Consider the following 19240-nt stretch of genomic DNA (forward strand, 5'->3'; position numbering starts at 1 on the left):
AGTAACCAAAATTGTACCACAACGCCACCTAGTCGAAGAGGCGGGTAAAAATACGCAATCGATATTCTGTATGTCCGGTACATTTGATGATTTTCAGTACAAAAATATTGAGTCCGCTATAGTCTACCAGAAGAACTTTTTCAATGGTCGGCTCTTCACTAATTTTATACTCTCCCAACAGTGTATAATAGTTTTATTCCCCAAACAGTTGCTTGTAAGACCTAAAACTAATCGAAATAAATAAATATATACCATATGTAAGTAATCAAGATGACGAGACGAGTTAAAATCCGGGTGACTGTCTGTGCGTCCGTTCGCCGATCCGGCCTGGCTATCTGACGTGCAAGCGATATCTCGAGTATAATTTTAGATATCTTAATAAAACTTGCAGAATGAATTCTTTGGCACCCAAGAGAAGCCTAATTTAGTACAGTAGCGAGGGATACTTGTAGACAAACATTTTGCTTAATGTACATATATTTCAATCCGCTGAAGGTAAATCAAACATAATTGCTGAGAAAAAGTCTTTTAGTACTTTTTTTTTTAAGCTTTAATTGAGTTTATATCAGGTAAGTCTTATTTGAGTTAATTAGGTTGAATTGTTTCGCAACATTTTTTAATATAAATTTTTGCAACACTTCAAACTATTTCCACGCCTTTGATCTTTTCAAATTAGTTGAGTATAAAACTCGGTTACTGCCGAACTTTGCCCTTCGTTACTTTTTTTTAATAAACTAGTAATAGGTATATCTGCTAACTAGTACCCATAAAATGTTGGCTATTTCATAATTGTTTGTATTTTTTCGTGCTTTTTTATATAAATTTTACAGCACTAAACATTTTTTTTCATGAGACCATATTTAATTACAATGGCTTCGTAATTGAAAGTCATTTATTAAACCAAAATACAAATTTCATAAATTAAAGTTTACAATTATTTTTGGAATGAATTCGCGTTAATAGTAAATATGGGATTAATTTAGAAATTATTGGTAATATTTGGTTGTGCAAAAGCGCAGTTAAGGTATGTTATTAATATACTTCAGTATTTAATATTTTAAATAGCAAAAATATTGTTTAACAACATTAGTATAGAAAAAAAATACCGAAAATGTAATTTAATTTTTTGTAAACCACAATTTGAGATTAAAAATATGGCAACAATAAAATGTATTATTGAAAGTGACAAATGGAAATTTATTTCCAAAACTAAGTATGTATTTATGTATATCCGCAGTGGTGGCTTAGTTCTATCACCTAATTAAAAGCCTGGGTCGATACTTCAGTGCAACTCACACAAATTGGACGAGCTGAAAATTGTACCTCCGAGTTGATAAATATCATGCGCATAGAAGGCAAAATCACATATGCCAAGCTTGGTGAAAAAATATGGATTCCTACCCGAACAAAGTTCATAAATCCGGTTAGTGAGAATTACTCCAGTATCTTTACTTAAAGGGAATTGAAAAAGGGAAATACCGGTTTTGGCAAGAAATTTTTGGCACAATTTAACTAAAAGCCAAGACCAATCAAGTTTTTGACTTTACTTTTACTCGGTGTAGAGGTATTTGAATTAGAGAAACAACATCAAACCATAACTCGAGCTAAAGCTTTTCGACAGTCATTCTCGGTACTTTACGAAAATATAATATAAATAGTTGAATTTTTTTCTACATGGTACTATTTTCAATTCTCTTTTTTTTTAGAGCAAACTAAAGCACAATTCAATTTAACACGATTAGCCAACCGCATTTCCGACATTTACCTTATTATATAATGAATTTTTATTATAACACTACTTACTACAACATTGCGCATTAATAACCACAATTAGGCATTAATCTGACAAAAACCATCAGTAGAAAAAATCAAATGAATTACAACACGCGAACCGCAAATATTAAATTAATATCACATGTATTTATTATATTTTCAGCCGCGCTGGCTTTTTACTGCATACAGTGGTATATTTTTTAGTGTTTAATCTATTACAGCGCTAAGAGTAATACATATGCAAACCTGTGGCCATCGATATTAAACGCGATAATGAAATGTACACAGTCTGTGGTTGACATAATTTCCGTCAATGAATGTTCATACAACGGTACTAGTAATTTGAATGAAATGTGTCCGTTTCGTTAGAGATGGCAAGGTTGCCATGGTTTTTAAAACTTTTACTCATTTGACTGAAAATTGCTAAGACTTTTTAATCAGTATTGGCTAAACTTGTAAGCTTAAGGTCATCCTAGTGAAGGCTCTAGAAGTAACTAAATTCCTTGTAATATTCAAGAAAAAATTTTTGAGGCTCTTTCCAAATAAGTTCGATCGATATGATAACTGGAAAAGCATTGCAAAAGATATAAAAAAACTTTCGACATAACTTACATGTTCTTGTATCCAAGACACCGTACATAGAACAGAAAACATAGGAATTAAATAAAAACAAGTTATGGTTGAACCATTGTATTTTGAACTGAATATTTGTTTATGTTAAGAATAAGTTTTAAGTTGGTTAAGGAATGTTTCACATAACAGCTTGTATAGTTGAATCTTTTCAATTGTAATCGTAATCTATATAATAAATCCCCAACAATATTTAAAATACCAGAGTTTTTTCGTAAACTAAGATGGTTCTCATCGCAGAGAGTCTAAAACAGACAATACTTCATAGCTATTAATATGATAAAATAGAATTCAACTTTATAACATAAAACAGAAGATATTATATAGATCAACGCGACTGATTGTCTGTGATGAAATACCGATGTCTTATTGAGAATATGAAAAATTACAGGGTTAGATAAGATTGCGAAATCATATAAAACTTGTCCTTCCTTATTCAAGACAACATGGAAAAAGTGAATGAAATCATATCTTGAAATCTGCATATCACGTTCTTCTCGTTACGTTCTTTAATTTTACCTACTGGCAAGCGTACAACTTCACGTAATTGTGACAGGCAACTTACAATGCCTTACGCGATATTCTATAATCGATATACATACGTGTCATCCCTAAATTTAAGTGTTTGCCAATCTACACAGATAGCACTGAGAGAAATTTGAGTACTGTTAATAGCGATTATGACACTGAGAGTTGAATATATTTTCCACATTCATACTTTAGTAACAGCAAAAGAATATTTCAAAAATTAATGCATTTTTAATATCCACGTGCATTGCTTTATGCTAAATTAAATTAAATTTGATTACATTTGGTTAAAAATTATGCAGTATAAATCGTAAATTCTAATTTTAATAATAAAACGAGCATTTTCTAACTTTTATGGAAATAAACAATTAGTCTTATTATTAGTTTAATAGACAATATAAATTTTTGTAGTTTTTCACACAATGTAATATACTGGGAAATAAAATATAATAATCATAATCATAGCTACAACTATTATATTCCTTTCGTCAACTGTTTTTAGTGACTCAATTTGCATAACGCATGCATTTTTCCGAACCATAAATGACTTGAGAATTCATTAGCGCCAAGATCTAAAAGTACGTTACTTTTCCCCTTTATATAAATGAAAGACTCAGAAAATTCTAGAGAAGAATACTCCAATCATGCACATCGCTGCACAGGTCTCAGAATAGTAATTTCACTAAATTTATATCTAACTCTAAACCATACGACATTGCAAAAGCTCCCAGTATTTATTGTCATATTATAATTCTAATTAGAAAGTATACTTGTATAAGTCGCTGCCTATATGATAACAATAACCCTTTAATAAGAGAACGACAGTGATGACTACTTTGCATTAGTTATTGCAAACGGATTTGTACCACCCGAATCCTCTCTCAACTTGGACAAAAATGGTTTTATCCAAAACGAGAACAGCATCCCAATAATCTATCACATATTTAAAAGAGCAACAAAGTAGTGCCTTCGAAAATACTCACTGCTGAAAACAAACGTTTCGACATATACAAGTACATACCGTTTAGAGACAAAACTGAAACCACATTGACGAAACAGCACTGCTGGTGGCTATTAAATCATAATGAAAACAAGTAAGGAAGTTCTAAGTTCGGGTGTAACCGAACATTTTATACTCTCGCAACTTCCAAGGATCAAAGCTCGGGAAATTACTTCAGGTGTTGACAAAATTTTATACTAAAGGGAGTATTGATCCGATTCAACCCATTTTTGACACAAAAACACACTATTATCAAGAGTTTCATTTATTTATTTTATAATATAAATTTAAATTATTATCAGTATGAGATATGCACATAAAACCTATTAGGAGGTGGGACCACGCCCAGTTTAAAAAATATTTTAAACGGCAAATGCCTCTCCCTAATGTGATGCTGTATACCAAATAACAGTCTTGTATCTCATTGTGGAGCTTAGTTATGGCAATTTATTTGTTTTTGATTAATGGCGTTTTATGTGCGTGGCAGTGGTACCGATTACGCCCATCTGCAATACCAACCGTCTTACGGTACCAAGAAATACGTATACCGAGTTTCATAAAGATATAGGAGTACTCGAGAGCTTGTCTAAAGACTCTGTACGTATATATTATCGTTGTACTATTGTTTATTGCAGTTTATTAATTTTAATCAAATAAACCAAAAAGAAAAGGTGTTTACATTTTTATACCTAGGTCGAAGGGTTCGAAATGGATTTTGCAGAATATTGCATTTTACCAATATTTATTTCCATTAAAATTCCACAAAAAATTATATTGATAATAAAAATAATAATAATAGAATTAAATGTTTTTCCATTACCCTCATTGGGTACCTCAAAATTATCCTCATAATAAGCTCCCTTTAGATTTAAACATATTTCAGTATAATCAAAATATGCCGCATACTCTTAGGATCCTAACACAGTTAATTTACAATTTCTCAATCGTTTCTGCGGAGTTACTAAACAAATAATTTTGGGTATGTTTCTAGCAACATTATACAATATATACTATCTAGTAATGTTAGCAGCACCAATTATCCCACTTAGTTCCTTTTTTTTATCAAAAAAGACTTTGTTTAACATAATTTTAGGTGTCTGTTTATAATGCAACAAGTCGTGATAATTATGCAGCTATTTTTTTGCTATAATCTAATTATAATTTTCGTTCTCATTCAGATATTTCGTCCTTGCGCTCACCATTTATCACAAGTTAATTAATTTAAATATGCTCCAATAAAACTTTGTGCTCTTTCAAAAAATGTCTCAGTATACAAACAGACTTCAGCAAAGCAAAAAGCGCGATAAAAAGTTGCACAAGAAATTACAAATGATCACGAAATAAAAAGGAAAACAAAATATGTAAAAAATAATAGAGGAAACTTGGAAAATTTGGCTTAAGTAAAATCGAAGACTGACACAAAATGATAAGAAAAATACCAAACGACCTTCAGCATGCAGAGGAACGGAAAGTGAAAGTGAAAGCTAGGATGGCGGAAGGAGAAGTGTGCAGATGGCTATGATGAAAGGAAGGAAGAACGCTTTGGTTGGCGGCAAACTTTCGATGATTGCAGCTGGAAGACTTAAGTTGATTTTATAAGCAATTTGTCAATCATTTTCGCGAAAGAAAAGCAAAACAGCTGAGCCCAGTAAAAAAGTGAAAAAGAAATGGATGAAATGGATAAACGAGCAGCTAGCGGAAATTGTATTTATAACAGTGACTATTGGAAAGCTAAATAAATAATGCTAAGTTTCAATTTTCTGCTAACAAAGTTACATTAAGTAAATCTATTTACATTATATATATGTCCTCTTATATATATATTTACTAAAGAACGGAGATGATACAGAAAAAAAGTGCTTTTCCATGGACAGTTTAACGCTATCAATAACGAGTGCAAATCAAGTGGAAAAAATTCAAATGAAAATGACGCCAACAAGCAGCAAGAGAGCCAGAATATAAGTGAAAGAAACGAAAATCATGTGAGATAATAAATCCTTAAAAGCAAATTTAGTGGGTAGAGGAAGTTCACAGGATACAAACTCACCGGCTAGTAAACGGAAATATATTTTCGCACTATGACATAGGAATACGAAAAACACGTTATGCACCGAATTTGGTTGAAATTTTAAAATTGTTAAGCACGGTTCCTATAAAGTCATCTCATACCATCCCAGTAGTAGATTTTAACAGTACCCATTTTCCAACCGTAGGTAGAGGTGCTAAAAGAATTTGCTTCCAGTGAATTTTGTTATTATAGCTTTAGTAGTTTAGGAGATATGCACATTAAACCTATTAGGGGCGGGACCACGTCCACTTAAAAAAAAATTTTAACTGCAGATGCCCCTCCCTAATGTGATCCTGTGTACCAAATAACATTCTTGTAACATATTGCGGAGCTTAGTTATGGCAATTTATTTGTTTTTGTTTAATGGCGTTTTGTGGGCGTGGCAGTGGTTCGATTACGCCCATCTGCAATACCAACCGTCTCACGGTACCAACAAACATGTCTACCAAGTTTCATAAAGATATCTCAATTTTTACTCAAGTTAGAGCTTGCACGGACGGACGGACAGACGGACAGTCACTTCAGTAAAAACAACACAATTCTTCTCAAGTTAAAACAAACTCAATTATTTTCCCTGCTTTTAAGTAGTCACTACGCCATGCACTTTCACTCTCACTCTCTCTTTCTCTCATTGTCATTTCGGCACATCATAAATAATTGTGCTTGAACGTCTATCAACTTAACGATTCACAACTTATTGCTTTTGCAAGTAATTATGATTAGACGATTTTATTTCTTTAGTCACTTGCACATTTCATGTCTACTGAGAAATGAGCCTGTATATCAAGTATGTTATAAATGCAGTGAATCGGCATCAACCGATTATGAAATATGGATGGTTGATAAATTATCAGAAATTCAAGATAAGTCGAAGTTAAGACATTCTGATTCTGTATATGACAGTGAGCTAAATACCTGCCAGGGAACATTTTTATATCAAAATTTGTTAGGATCATCGAATAAAATTCAAATTTAACGAACAAAAATATAAGACGTACTACCTACTGCATATGCATAAATAGACGCGTAATAAGTAGCAGATTTTGATCTGAACTAAACAGTATTTAGAAATTCACATTCTTATTAACTTGAATGTAGAAATAAAATTGACTCGATTGTACAAAAAAGCATAATTCGAGAAAGGAACTTGTTAAACCAATCATTAGTAAGTACATAGCTAATATTTGTACAGGGCAGAGATACATGTAAGTTAAGTTTCTGAGTCTGAAATGTAAATTTCTCCAAGTACCAATTCCAATGAACATGAAACGGCTATGCAAAATACTATAATATTTAAAATTTAAGTGGGTTTCTAGTCTAAAAAATTACAATAAATTTTTGTCATGTTTTCTTTTTTGTAAGCATTTTTTGTTTTCAGATGAACAGAAGTGTGAAAATCATGACGGATGGACACGCCCCTTTCCCCCTCTACTTCAATAAAGTGTAACTTGAAATTTGTTTATTTTTTTATTTTTATTGTTTTTGAAAACTGATAGTAAAAATACAATTTTTTTTTTATCGAGCGTCGGAAAATTTAGGCTCCCAAACAAGAAACTTTAGAGGTAATATCTGAAATAACTTTTTTACAGTTGATGTATATGTAAACCATTTTATCGCTATCTGAAGCCTTAAGCTCATTATAAAAACTTCAATGGCAGTCATAATCAAACCAATAATTTTGTGGTATACCTCTATAATTCCAATATAAAATTAATCCAACCTTTTCAATGTAAATAGTATCGACTTGTATGGAAAATGTCAGATATGTGGTTGTCAATCGAATCGATATAAGATGTGAAAGTACATATCATTGAAATTTCTAATCTAAATTTATCACTCTCCCTAAAATACATGTAAAAATATTTTTTTTTACTTATGAACAAATGGCGAAAAAGTTTTGGGAACTATGTAAATTACAGCAACATATATTGGTCATATACCATACTATATTTCACAAAAATTTTATTTCAATATGGACTAAATCTGATAGTAAGTACATGTGACACTTAAAACTATTTCGCTCTCGGTGCCACCGAATGTGATTCAAATAAAAAAACATAAATAAACTATAATTTTAAAATGGAAATTTTCTTTAGTTTTCTAGTCGTGTTGATTTATACATATACACACATACATACATGGCAAAAACCACCAAATTTTTACTGTGAAATGGGATGGTTATATGAACAGTAACTACATTCTAACAAAGCGCTCGCTATGAGCAGATATCGATTACTTTTTCTTTACATAAAAAATAAGGTACGTTGAAATTTTCTTCGAGCCTCCAGAGTATTTCACATTTGTGTGTGCATTTTTTTCCTTTGTTGCGGACTATATTATTTTTGTTGTTTTCTACTTAAATGTTTGTAAACCTTTTGTGCGGATAAACACCGCCTAAGCTCGCGCATATCCAATTTACATCAATCATTTAATGGGAATTAAAATGTGTTATGCAGTACAAATGTTGGCATTTTATTTTACTTGGGGCATGAAAAATGCAAAGTAATATTTATAAATCATGGTTTTAGCAAAACAATTTAACACAATTCTATTACTGATATTTTTTATATCATATGACTATAATCTTTATATTTGGAAATTAGTGTTATCTATTCGCAAGCATAGAAAATACACCATATTTTTCATTCTGTTAGAAATTGTAGATCGAATTCTCATTACCTTTGCAAAATATGGTCGGAATATCGCGTAGAACTTAAGTTCTAAACATATGCAATTTATAACAATTAATCAGCATTTATAATGACAATTACGTTCCTCGTTAGAAGTCACCGCCTTTTTAGAGGTTACATTTTTGTTTTTAGAAAAAAAAAAATTAATCTGCTTTTGCACAAAAGGCACCGCTCTTCATATCCAATATTATTCCTATTATTGTTAACGTGATAAAATTTACTCATCGAATCCCAAACAATAGTCAAGTACATTAAAAATTACTTAATCGATCAAGCTTTACAAAAAGATATCAAAAAGGATATAACCAGTAGACAGTATTATACTGGCATATGGAATATTTAAGTATTGCAATTATTTTTGCATTAACTCAAAGTCTTATGACCTTACCTTTATATTTAATGTTAATCTCTAGATTATGAAAGCTTTTCCTTAAGTGCCTGAAATACATATAAAGAAAAAACAAATTTATTTAAAATTTGATATCGCTATTTCAGAGATCTTAAGTTTTTAATTTAAAAATGGAACAAAAATCTAGGTGTGTTTTCCAACTTGCGGAAGACTATCTCATGAAATATTAAATAATACGAGTACGGCGGCAATTATTCCAAGGTATCTGGGTAAAAAATAAATTGCAGTGCCTTGATGCTAAATTATGAAAAATCAAAAAAATCAAACTTCTTTCGTTAGACAACAGTTTTTCCCAGGGAATGCCTAGAGGGATTTTTGATATTACAATTTTTTATATACTGGGACACTTTGTAGGAGAAAACGCGATGTTTAGCAAAACATAAAAAACACTCAAAAAATATTTAAAACCTTTGTTTTGTGGGCGTTGTCTCGGTCTCGCCTAGATATTTCTGCTAATATAGCGTACAGGAAATATTCAGGGTCCTTGTGAATCATCATCTTCAAGAGGTAATTGATAATAAATTCTTGATTGAAAACTAAATTTATAGTTCCGAAAATCCAGCAAAATTTTAAGTATATTATATTATATTTATACCGTAACCAGGGAATATTAAGTTTGCCAGAAAGTTTGTATGGAAACATTGCTTAATTGTGAACGGTTTTATTGCTTCGGTGCAGCCGAAGTTAAGGTTTTTTCTCGTTTTCACACAAAAGAGAGGTAAGTGTTAATAATAGCAAAACCTATTTTGATACATTGTAATATATAAATAACAACACGACGGACAACAATGAGAGAGCTACTATACACAAAGAATAATTAAATTATGCAATTGTGCCATACTATGATATATCGAAGCGCAAGAGAGCAGCAGAATCGCGCCAGATAAGTGTCAAGTGTGCAAGAAGCCCAACCAGAACAACGACAAATGAGAATATAAGCCTCAGCAATTTCACACAAAATTACGCAGGATGGCGCAGCAAGATGACATAAGTTAAGCAGATGAAAATAAAAATTGTTGCTGTAAGAAGAGGCAACAAGTCCACTGACAGCTGTCTTTAGACGAGCAATACATATTTTTTTTATAATTTTTTTTCTTTATATTTTCAACTGCTCCCATATAAAGAATTTATGCCATTGTTGTCGCTTGTTAGCGTTACAAATTCAATTTGTTGTTATTATTGTTGTGCCCGATGTTGTAGTCATGGATATCTGTCATTATAGGACATTGCAGTATGAGACGCTCACTGAATAAATGCAAGTGCAATGCAGTCAAAATGAACGCCAACAATAACAATAATAGCGCATAATAAAAAATAACTCGACCAGAAATAATATTTTATTTCTTAGCTGCTTTCTTCATCGGCCCTTCAACAGGCAGCAACAACACAATGCCCGGCCAAGTAATGCCAGCAATGAGTGCTCGTTATGCGTCAACGCTGCCGGAACTCACAGCAGAATAGAACGGAACAATGAGGTAACCAAGCACAAAATGTAACAATAACAGCACCAGCAACAACAACAATAGTTGCATTGCATGCAAACAGTTGCAATAACAGTGGTAGTCGGCAACAAAGCCATAACAACACTTAAAAATGACGGAAACATATGACTTCACTAAGCTGATTGCAGGAATATGAAAGGATACAGCGCCGAGCGTAATGGTAAGCGGTAAGCGTTAAGGAAGTACTAGCCAGCAGGACTAAAGGATTAAATGTGAATTGGTTGGCATGCATGTACGTATGTAATAAGTGTGTACTTGTATGTGTACGCGCTAGTTTGCTGTATATGCCTTTTTCGGGTTGTTGTTGCTGTTGCTGCTGTGGTTGTTGTTGTATTTTTCGTTGTTACTGCTTTTCGCTCTTACTCCTTTTTTGTGGTTGTTGTTGTTTCCACTGCTTTTGTTGTTGTAGAACACAACATTGTTGGCCAAAGTGCACTAACTCCAACTTAAGTCAAGTGTATGTACTCCACCGAACGATGCTTTATGTTGCCTCAAACCCGCATAAATACATACAAACAAAGCACCAAGCTTGTGCGTGTATTTGTTGTTGTTTATGTGCATGTATTTGTATAAATATTTATAAATATATACAAATTACATGTAACTGCATATAGTTCTGCCCTGTGCCACATAGTTGCAGTGCATGCATATATATCTATATATATATAACAGCGCGCACATACACACACACGCACGCACTACTCATATTAAAAATATGGCGACCAACAGCGCGTATGAGTAACATTTTGTATGAGAGTTGTTAGCCTAAAGTGGCCATATCCGTATACACTTACGCATGCTTACTGTTTTGGTACTGGTTGTTTTTGTTGTTGTTTCTGGTGCTTTCCTATTGCGGCAAAAAGCACGGAAATGCAATGTTGCATTTGATATGCGCCACTTGAATATTTACCACCACACACATCTGTATATATGTTTATAACGAAGCTTGCTTATATTTGCAAGCAACAACTGACTAATAAATAGCAAACATTTAAAAGCTTATTTGTATATTTTTGTATGTGTATGTGTGCGTGTCTTAAGGCATTTTTAGTCGAAACGCTTTTTTCAAAGCATACACACACAAACAGCCACAATCACTCAACATAAATATATTAAGTATCCAAGCATGCCGCTACACTTTAGTTATAACTGTACAGACTTGGCACATGCCACATGTATGTATTAGTCTTGTAATAGCATTTCAAATGTCTGGTTGCGATTCTTTTGAACCGTATTACTTGTAAGTTGTGCTTAGAATATATACAAAGCGCATTCCTATGCTAATATGTATGTATATATATTTATATGTATATAGGAGTTTATGTATGTAAGTAGTTTACGACGACTTTGTGAGCAATGGAAAAACTGTGTGCGTTTAAATAGTTTTACAAAATACTCAAAGTGCAATTGAACTACTGAAGCTAAAAAGCCATTCAGTCATTTATATTTCTCTATAAAGCAATATTGATTGGAAGGTAGATGGATGAACAGGTCTCAACAGAAGCCGTCTGAGTTATTGAGGATATGTTCATTTGTACTTGCATATCAAAAGTCAGGGAATTATATAGTTGGTTGTCCTGCCAACGAGCGATACAAGTAAACGCTGAGATATATTGATGGAATGAGCGCATGAAGTTATACTTCATTATAAAAATCTTTCAAAAAATTAAAAATTATAAGATCGCATGCAAATACTCGTGAAATCATTATTCATATTACAAATGAATAAAACTAAAACTCCTTACGAGGCGGTACACATAGCCTAAATAATCAAGGATTTGCTGAATTGGCCCAAAATAGAACACAAAACTAGACAAGATAGCTGTCAAAATATCGCGATAGCAAATTACACTGGTAAACCTGCCAAAACCTACAAATTGAGAAAATCTGTACTCTACTCCGGAACCTGTTCTAAGTTAGCACGGTAAAGTATCGGAAAAAGCGAATATTTGTAGGTCGACAAATGCGGCAACTAATAAAAGATAAGAGCTTTGAAGAGCAATAAATTCTCTAAATGTAGCTGATGTTTGTACTATTTACGAAAATATATGTTTTGATATCACAAGAAAATCTGACATGTCACTTCGAAGAAGAAAATGAAGACGTTCCGATCGACCGAAAAAATTATAGTCATCTGGTTTTTGGTAGTCAACAAGGTGCAATCTATGGTATGTTCAAAATCTGAAGATAGGGGAAGGGCAAAACGGTTGCAAAAAAAACGGCTTAATTTTGCGAAGGGAGAAGTGTAGATTTCCAATTTTGTATTTTCAATTTCCAAAATGTTTGGGATTAAAAATATAAAATTTTATTTTTTATTTTAATAAACGAATATATTGGATTAAATATGGAAAAGTATATTTTAACTTTAAAATTGGAGTAAAAAATAATAATATTAATTTTTTATTTAAAAGCTGGCATCAACGGAATTCAGTTATCCAGCCTAAACAGACACTTTTGTGAGCATGATGATACCAATCGATAAATGTGAATTTTAATCCGCTTTAATAAATAGCTCTTCGGCATTTCGTCTACATTTCTACTGAGAAAATTATTATTATACTCATTATATGTTATTCTTCTTAACCCCTTATGCAATACATCACATATATTATATTTGTAATTCAATACCTAATGAACATTATCCTCCGCCTGTCCCACTAAAGTGAATACTTCCATCGCTTTATTGTTCAGTATCTTTTGTTAAGCAAGTTCATATAAATTTCTTCTGAGCAATTTCTTACCCTTAAGCTTGCACTCTCATTCATTCACTTGCACTTATCGCAAATGACGAACTAATAGTTCAGAGTGTGGCACTTACAGAGTTCAGCTGCCCATTAGCGAGGTTCGTGAGCATTTCCGCTAACGACTTTAGTGCACTCACATACTTAACTACCTAACCTAGTAGTAGTTTAAGTTACTAGATGTAAGAATGAATAAGAGAATAATAGTGCAGAGACTAAACTGGGCAGCCGATTTATGGTACATTATAACAAAAAAAAAAAGAGCTCATACTTACAAGTAACCTTAGCGAGCAAATTATCAAAAATAGACATGAGCTTGTAATTAAAAGAACAACTTAAAGGCAAGCTTTGGATCTAGAGAAGAAGAAAGCAAAAGTATGAAATGTTTAATGGCGGCAAAACGACCACTTTATTTCACTTAATTAAATCACGTGTGAAATTTAATGAAGAAAATCCCGCAAGTAATATCAAACTATTTATTTCAGAAGCTAAAATCTTGCCAGATAAAGAAGAAGAAAATATGAGTGGGTAATGTGAGTGGGCTGAAAATAAACTGAGACACAAACATAAGTGTATGCGTTCACTTCAGTGGATAATAGTTATATTTTAAACGAGTATAAAAAAAGTGAGCACAAGCGAAATTAATACTACTTTATATCGGTTCATAGTAGAAAAATCAACCGTTAGATATACATAAATCCGATATTAGGGCGGCAAAACTAGATTAAAGCTCATTAACCGTGCGTTCAAAGCTAGGTTATTAAAACCTAACCTAACGATATACGGCATCAAGTCACTTTCTGATAAGAATAGTATTAGTTCCAGGTCATTAAAAGCCACCTTAGCCCCGATGTCAGTTGAATGTGTTCGATTCGGAGTTCCCATCTCTGGGATTAGTAAATGATGTCAAACATAGTGCTATAATACTCAGCTTGAACTGATATTATAGACTTTAAATGAGATTCCAAATAAAAAGACATTTGAAGTTCAAGCGACAAATGTCACCAGTCATTGAGTAAGGCGTAGCTCAACTGGCAGTAGCTTCGGCTACACAGTATTACCGGAGACTCAACTCTGGTACCACGGGGAGCAGAATGCTCTTGGACCTTGGTTCACTCTGCTCATTGGGTTCGGTACTTTGGAGAGTATCGTGGTGGCTGTGGTTTAAACCTAAATGCTGGAAGAACTGAATTTTCAGTTCAAAAAAGAAGTTGCACAAACAACTGGGTTCCGTACCCGAAAACGAAAGAGGTTGTACTTACGTAAAACACATCGGACGTTCCCATCTCTGGGACTCTCGGGAGTTTGTCCAGCGCTGGGCTTTCACAAATTCCCACGCTGCCGTTGGCCTAAAGTGGATCGCAAGAGATCTAGTGGGTTCTTCATCCTCAATAAGGTTTGCTTTTTTCTAGGAATTCTAACTAGTCAATGGCCTAACGGTGTCCTCGCGAATGAGTAGATCAAGCGCGATCCCCATCAGCCATTGAAACCAACTTTAAACAAGAATCACACATAAGTAAGTTAGAACTGGCATTTCTATTATACTAAAAAAGGAACAATAAGGTTGCTAACAACCGTAACATATTTAGAGTTAAGTCTTCAGTTTTCAATCGTAACAAAGAGGATCATATACTTATAGCGGCATCAATATCTCTTTTTTGAAGAACTACCTGTGACTCTGTATTTTTAAATATTGGGCGGAAAATTCTTACCCTAATGTTTAAAGAAATATATATATATACAAACATACATGTAAATATGTTAAACAGTTTATAACATCATGCCAATCTTTTTGCGTTGTCAACAACAAACTGAATTATTGCGTCATTAATTACAATGACAACGCCGAACACAACACCCTCGAAATTGTGGTCGACCTAAGATCGCTGCTGTCAAAAGACGCCAGCGACTTAGTTCAATTTTGATTTGTGCTTTGCATCAAGGAAACTATTATGCGTGAGTACATGTTTCTAAATGTAAAGACTCATTTACTTTTATAAGCGCCACATTGTAATGCCAAAACCCTTTGACTTAAAGAGCTGTTGTAGCTAAGCAATGCCAACTATACAAATGAATGATTGCTTATTGGTGTTGTTGTTAGTGTTTGTGAAAAATAGTAATGATAAGATTTAAACATAACATAAGTCTATATAAAAGTCAAGCAAAAGCTTACTACATCAAATACAATGACAGCCTTTTATTTCGAAACGGCACACACACATACATTCAAGCACAAAAGTCGGCGCATATTCAATTTTATGTGCTTAGGTTGATAGACATTGCCAAGCATTTGGTTCTGTTGCGGCTTTCAGACATTTAAAGTTTCTTAAAGCCTATTAAAATTAGCTGCGGCGACATTATACAAATATTACGTATACGCCATGTTGAGTTGCGAAAAACCACAAGTAAAAAGTTCGCGGAAAATTTAATACTTAAACTTGCAATTAATTTTAGTAAAACTGTATGTCTGCTTTATTGATTATTAAAATTCTGCATGTGTGTGTAGCGTGATAACGGAAATGTTAGTTTCACTAAGTATTAAGTAGGCAGTTTTCAATAAGAATATTTGAATTCAGTGTGGCAATAAAAATGAAGATAATATATGAATGTTTTCTACAGTTTTAAGCTGCGAAATTGTAGTTAGTGTATTCTTATGAAATTATAATTTGTAAAAAAATAATATTATAGATTGACAGAGAGCGGTAAGAGAAAGAATATATTCTACTTGTAAGTTCTTATGCCAATGCCTTGATATCAATGGAAGCATTAGTAAGTAACCAATCTTTAAGCCGAAATTATTATTACGAATAATTATGAGATCTAAATGCAATTACAAATTAAAAAATAATAATAAATAAGTTTGTCAAATCATTATTATTTTACTCTATACAAATAGCATCCTGTCTCTTTTTTAAATAAAAGACTTATTATTGAGTTAATATTGGGTTAAAGGGTGACCCTAGACATAAGAAATTGGTGCATAGCATATACTAGATACTTTTAAGTTTAAATAATGAAAACCTTTTATTATCTATAGGAGACAGTAAAACGATCCACCGAAATTATAACATTTGTCTGTTTGGTGTCTTTGACTAAACATATAACCACAGATAAAAAGATATAAGACTGGAAAAAGTAAGAAGGGCAAATGCTTGCTTAAAGTTCTCGAGCTAGGTTAAGTTAGATTAGAATTAGAGGTCGATTGGTTGATCTCACTTGGATAGCTCCGAATACCGGCCCGTTAAGGTAGCTAAAACTCTTATATAATTGATCATAAGGTTCCCATAAATCGACAGAGCGCTTTAAGCCTATCAAAAACCTGTTGGGCGGCTAATGTCAGTTTCGGCTATGGGCATTGGTTCGCCGAAGGTATGACTACTAAGTGGTTTTAAAACTGAAAGTTACTGAGTCTTGCAAAAATTGGGCATTTGGAGGTGAAAATGCCTGGTTGTCTTTACCTCATCTTTCTCATCATGAATGCCTATTGGTCAATGTCCAGTAATAACTCATGCGACTACACCAAGAAAAAACTTTTCTAAGGGCAAGTATCTAGTTCAGAACATCTTCTGCGATATATTGTAGGCCAAAACAATTTCGCAGTCGCACAGAAGCTGGTTGTCGAAGAAAGGTCCATAGGTTCAGTGCTAGAATGCAAGATGACAGCGGGGATCCAACTTGTAGTTGCTAGCGATTCCGTTATGACTAGGCACCAAAACGAGTCTGATAATGAAGTGTCTTGCTACTATTTCTAGTGTGGACAGACACTAATTAACAAACTTTGTGCGCATATTTAGCGAGCTTTTCTGTGAATGCTCACCTTCCTAAAAGAGGCTGCAATTCGGAGCAGTGTGGTTGTTAATAACCTAATGGCAGCTACTTCTGCCCGTAATACACAACAGTGATCCGGTAGCCTTACAGAAAACTCTCCCTCCCAGCTTCGACCCATCCGTGAAGAAGCTCTCTGCCTATCTTCTCAAAAGACTTCTCCCCGTCCACATATCCTTTGTCGATTTGTGAGCAGATAAAAGGGTACCCGGAGTAACCTCTGCGGTCCAAGTTTTTAGTGATGCAGTTGAAGGTGAAGAGAATTTACCCCTTCGTATACTCAGTTTCCCTTAGCCTAACAGCACCTTCACAGCAATGCATCTGCCGGCTATATCTACGGTTACTCTGTGTAAATTGGCATTGAGTGCTGTTTTTGATGTAGTCTGAGAGCTGCTCTTTGGACATGATCAAGCTTCTTAGCGAGCGTAGCCTTTTTGAGCGCCCTTCACAAACGAATACACCATCAAACGTTATTAGCTTTGATTCGGTTTCATAGATACAAAACACCATCTTTGGTAATGTGGCCTCAATGAAAGCCCTCCATCAAGAATAAACCCACTGACGTCTGGAATTTTATACTTCCTGGTAAATAAAACCATTTCAGTTTTACTTGGGTTGACGGCTAAGCCGCTTCTATTCTCCCAGTTCGATACCACGTTGAGCTACCCTCTGATTTCTTCGTAGACGTTAGTAAAATTAGTATTTTGTCTATTTGTAATTAACTATATCTCTTAAAAGAGTTAGGAGAATCTGAGACCTTTTAAAATGCAATTTTCTTCCGAATGTAAGCGAAAAGTATTCCGGCTTAGTTCTTCAAATCTCTAATGAACATAATTATGATAGTCTAAAGCATATATCCAGTTATTTTAATACTAATGTCCTCTTTTGGGCCAAATCAAGAGAGCCTCTATGGGGAAGTTTTTTCTAATAATAAAAGGTTGCGAAAACAAGTCCTTTGAAGTATACTGGATAAAGGTTTTGTCCAGCTACAAATAAAGTTTGAGGGGTACACTTGCGATTGTCTCTAAGTTCGAGACAAGCACGTTTAAAGCGCTGTATCTGACTGACCCGAACCCTTTAACACTACTAAATGAACCTGAATGAAAGACCCTAATATGTGCAGACACCAAAAAAACATTTAAATTTTAAGCAAATTTTCAGTTTTTGTTTATGAGATGATAAGATTTGCCATTTCATCATGTAGTGTTTCGCAAACGCAATTGCATCCCCAAAAATTGAGCGTTTGGTGCAGATTGTGGTATGGCGGCATTATCAGTCCTTATTTCTTTCGAAATGACGCAGGAAAAGCTGTTACCTTCAATAGCGAGCGTTATAGCACGATGCTGACTGACTTTTTCTTGCCGGAAAGTAATGAAATCCGCGTCGGACCATCTCCACTTTAAAAAAGACGGTGCGAGTTTCGAGAAATGGCCCAATCAAATGGCCGTCAAAATCATGTCATTTAATGCCTCTAAGTTGTTTTCTCAGTATGGAGGTCAAAGGTTTACGCCAATCAACCAGAAGACGACATTCAGCGCACTATAGCGAAATTGCAGCCGAAATGCTTCACAGGGTCATCGAGAATTTACGAAACTGGGTAGAGATATACAAACTAAGACATGATGGCCATTTTGGTCAAAATTGTGTTCAAATCATATATGGCATAAAATTATCTGCATAGCAAAAAAAAAACACAAACACAATCCATTTTGACCTAATTTGAGTGGTTTATTTCATTTTAACATCATATCGTTCTTATTGATAGACCCTCTGTATCGATGGTCAGAGCTAGATTAGTAACCTTGTCTTCAAGAACTCCTAATTATATGAACAAACCCTGACCCTATGCTGAACGCTTTAGTTTCCATTGAAAAGTTTTTAAAGAAAAATGTAAACATATATTTTCCATTTGCCAAGTGTCATATACTAATGTTTAGTAATTGCATACATGATTGCGTGATTTATCAGTATTCCACAAATATTCGCGTGCATATGTTAATGTATGTGTATTTGTAAAACCATGTGATGCTTATCAAAATGACTAATGACTTTCTTTCGTTAATTTAGATCATTT

At 33.6% G+C, this 19240-nt stretch overlaps 1 long non-coding RNA gene across 2 annotated transcripts in view; it reads right to left on the reverse strand.

The window, feature by feature from the left end:
• The window catches only part of LOC138857278 (uncharacterized), a 75465-nt gene that overhangs the window by 39627 nt on the left and 16598 nt on the right, over positions 1–19240 (reverse strand). The window contains exon 2 of one of the 2 annotated variants that reach the window (XR_011396367.1): positions 9078–9127. The exons of the other annotated variant lie outside the window; for it this stretch is intronic. This is a non-coding gene — a long non-coding RNA (uncharacterized lncRNA). The remainder of the gene's footprint in view (positions 1–9077; positions 9128–19240) is intronic. 2 annotated transcript variants of the gene reach the window in all.

This window comes from Bactrocera oleae, chromosome 5 (genome assembly GCF_042242935.1).
Source record: "Bactrocera oleae isolate idBacOlea1 chromosome 5, idBacOlea1, whole genome shotgun sequence".
In the NCBI taxonomy this organism is placed as follows: domain Eukaryota; kingdom Metazoa; phylum Arthropoda; class Insecta; order Diptera; family Tephritidae; genus Bactrocera; species Bactrocera oleae.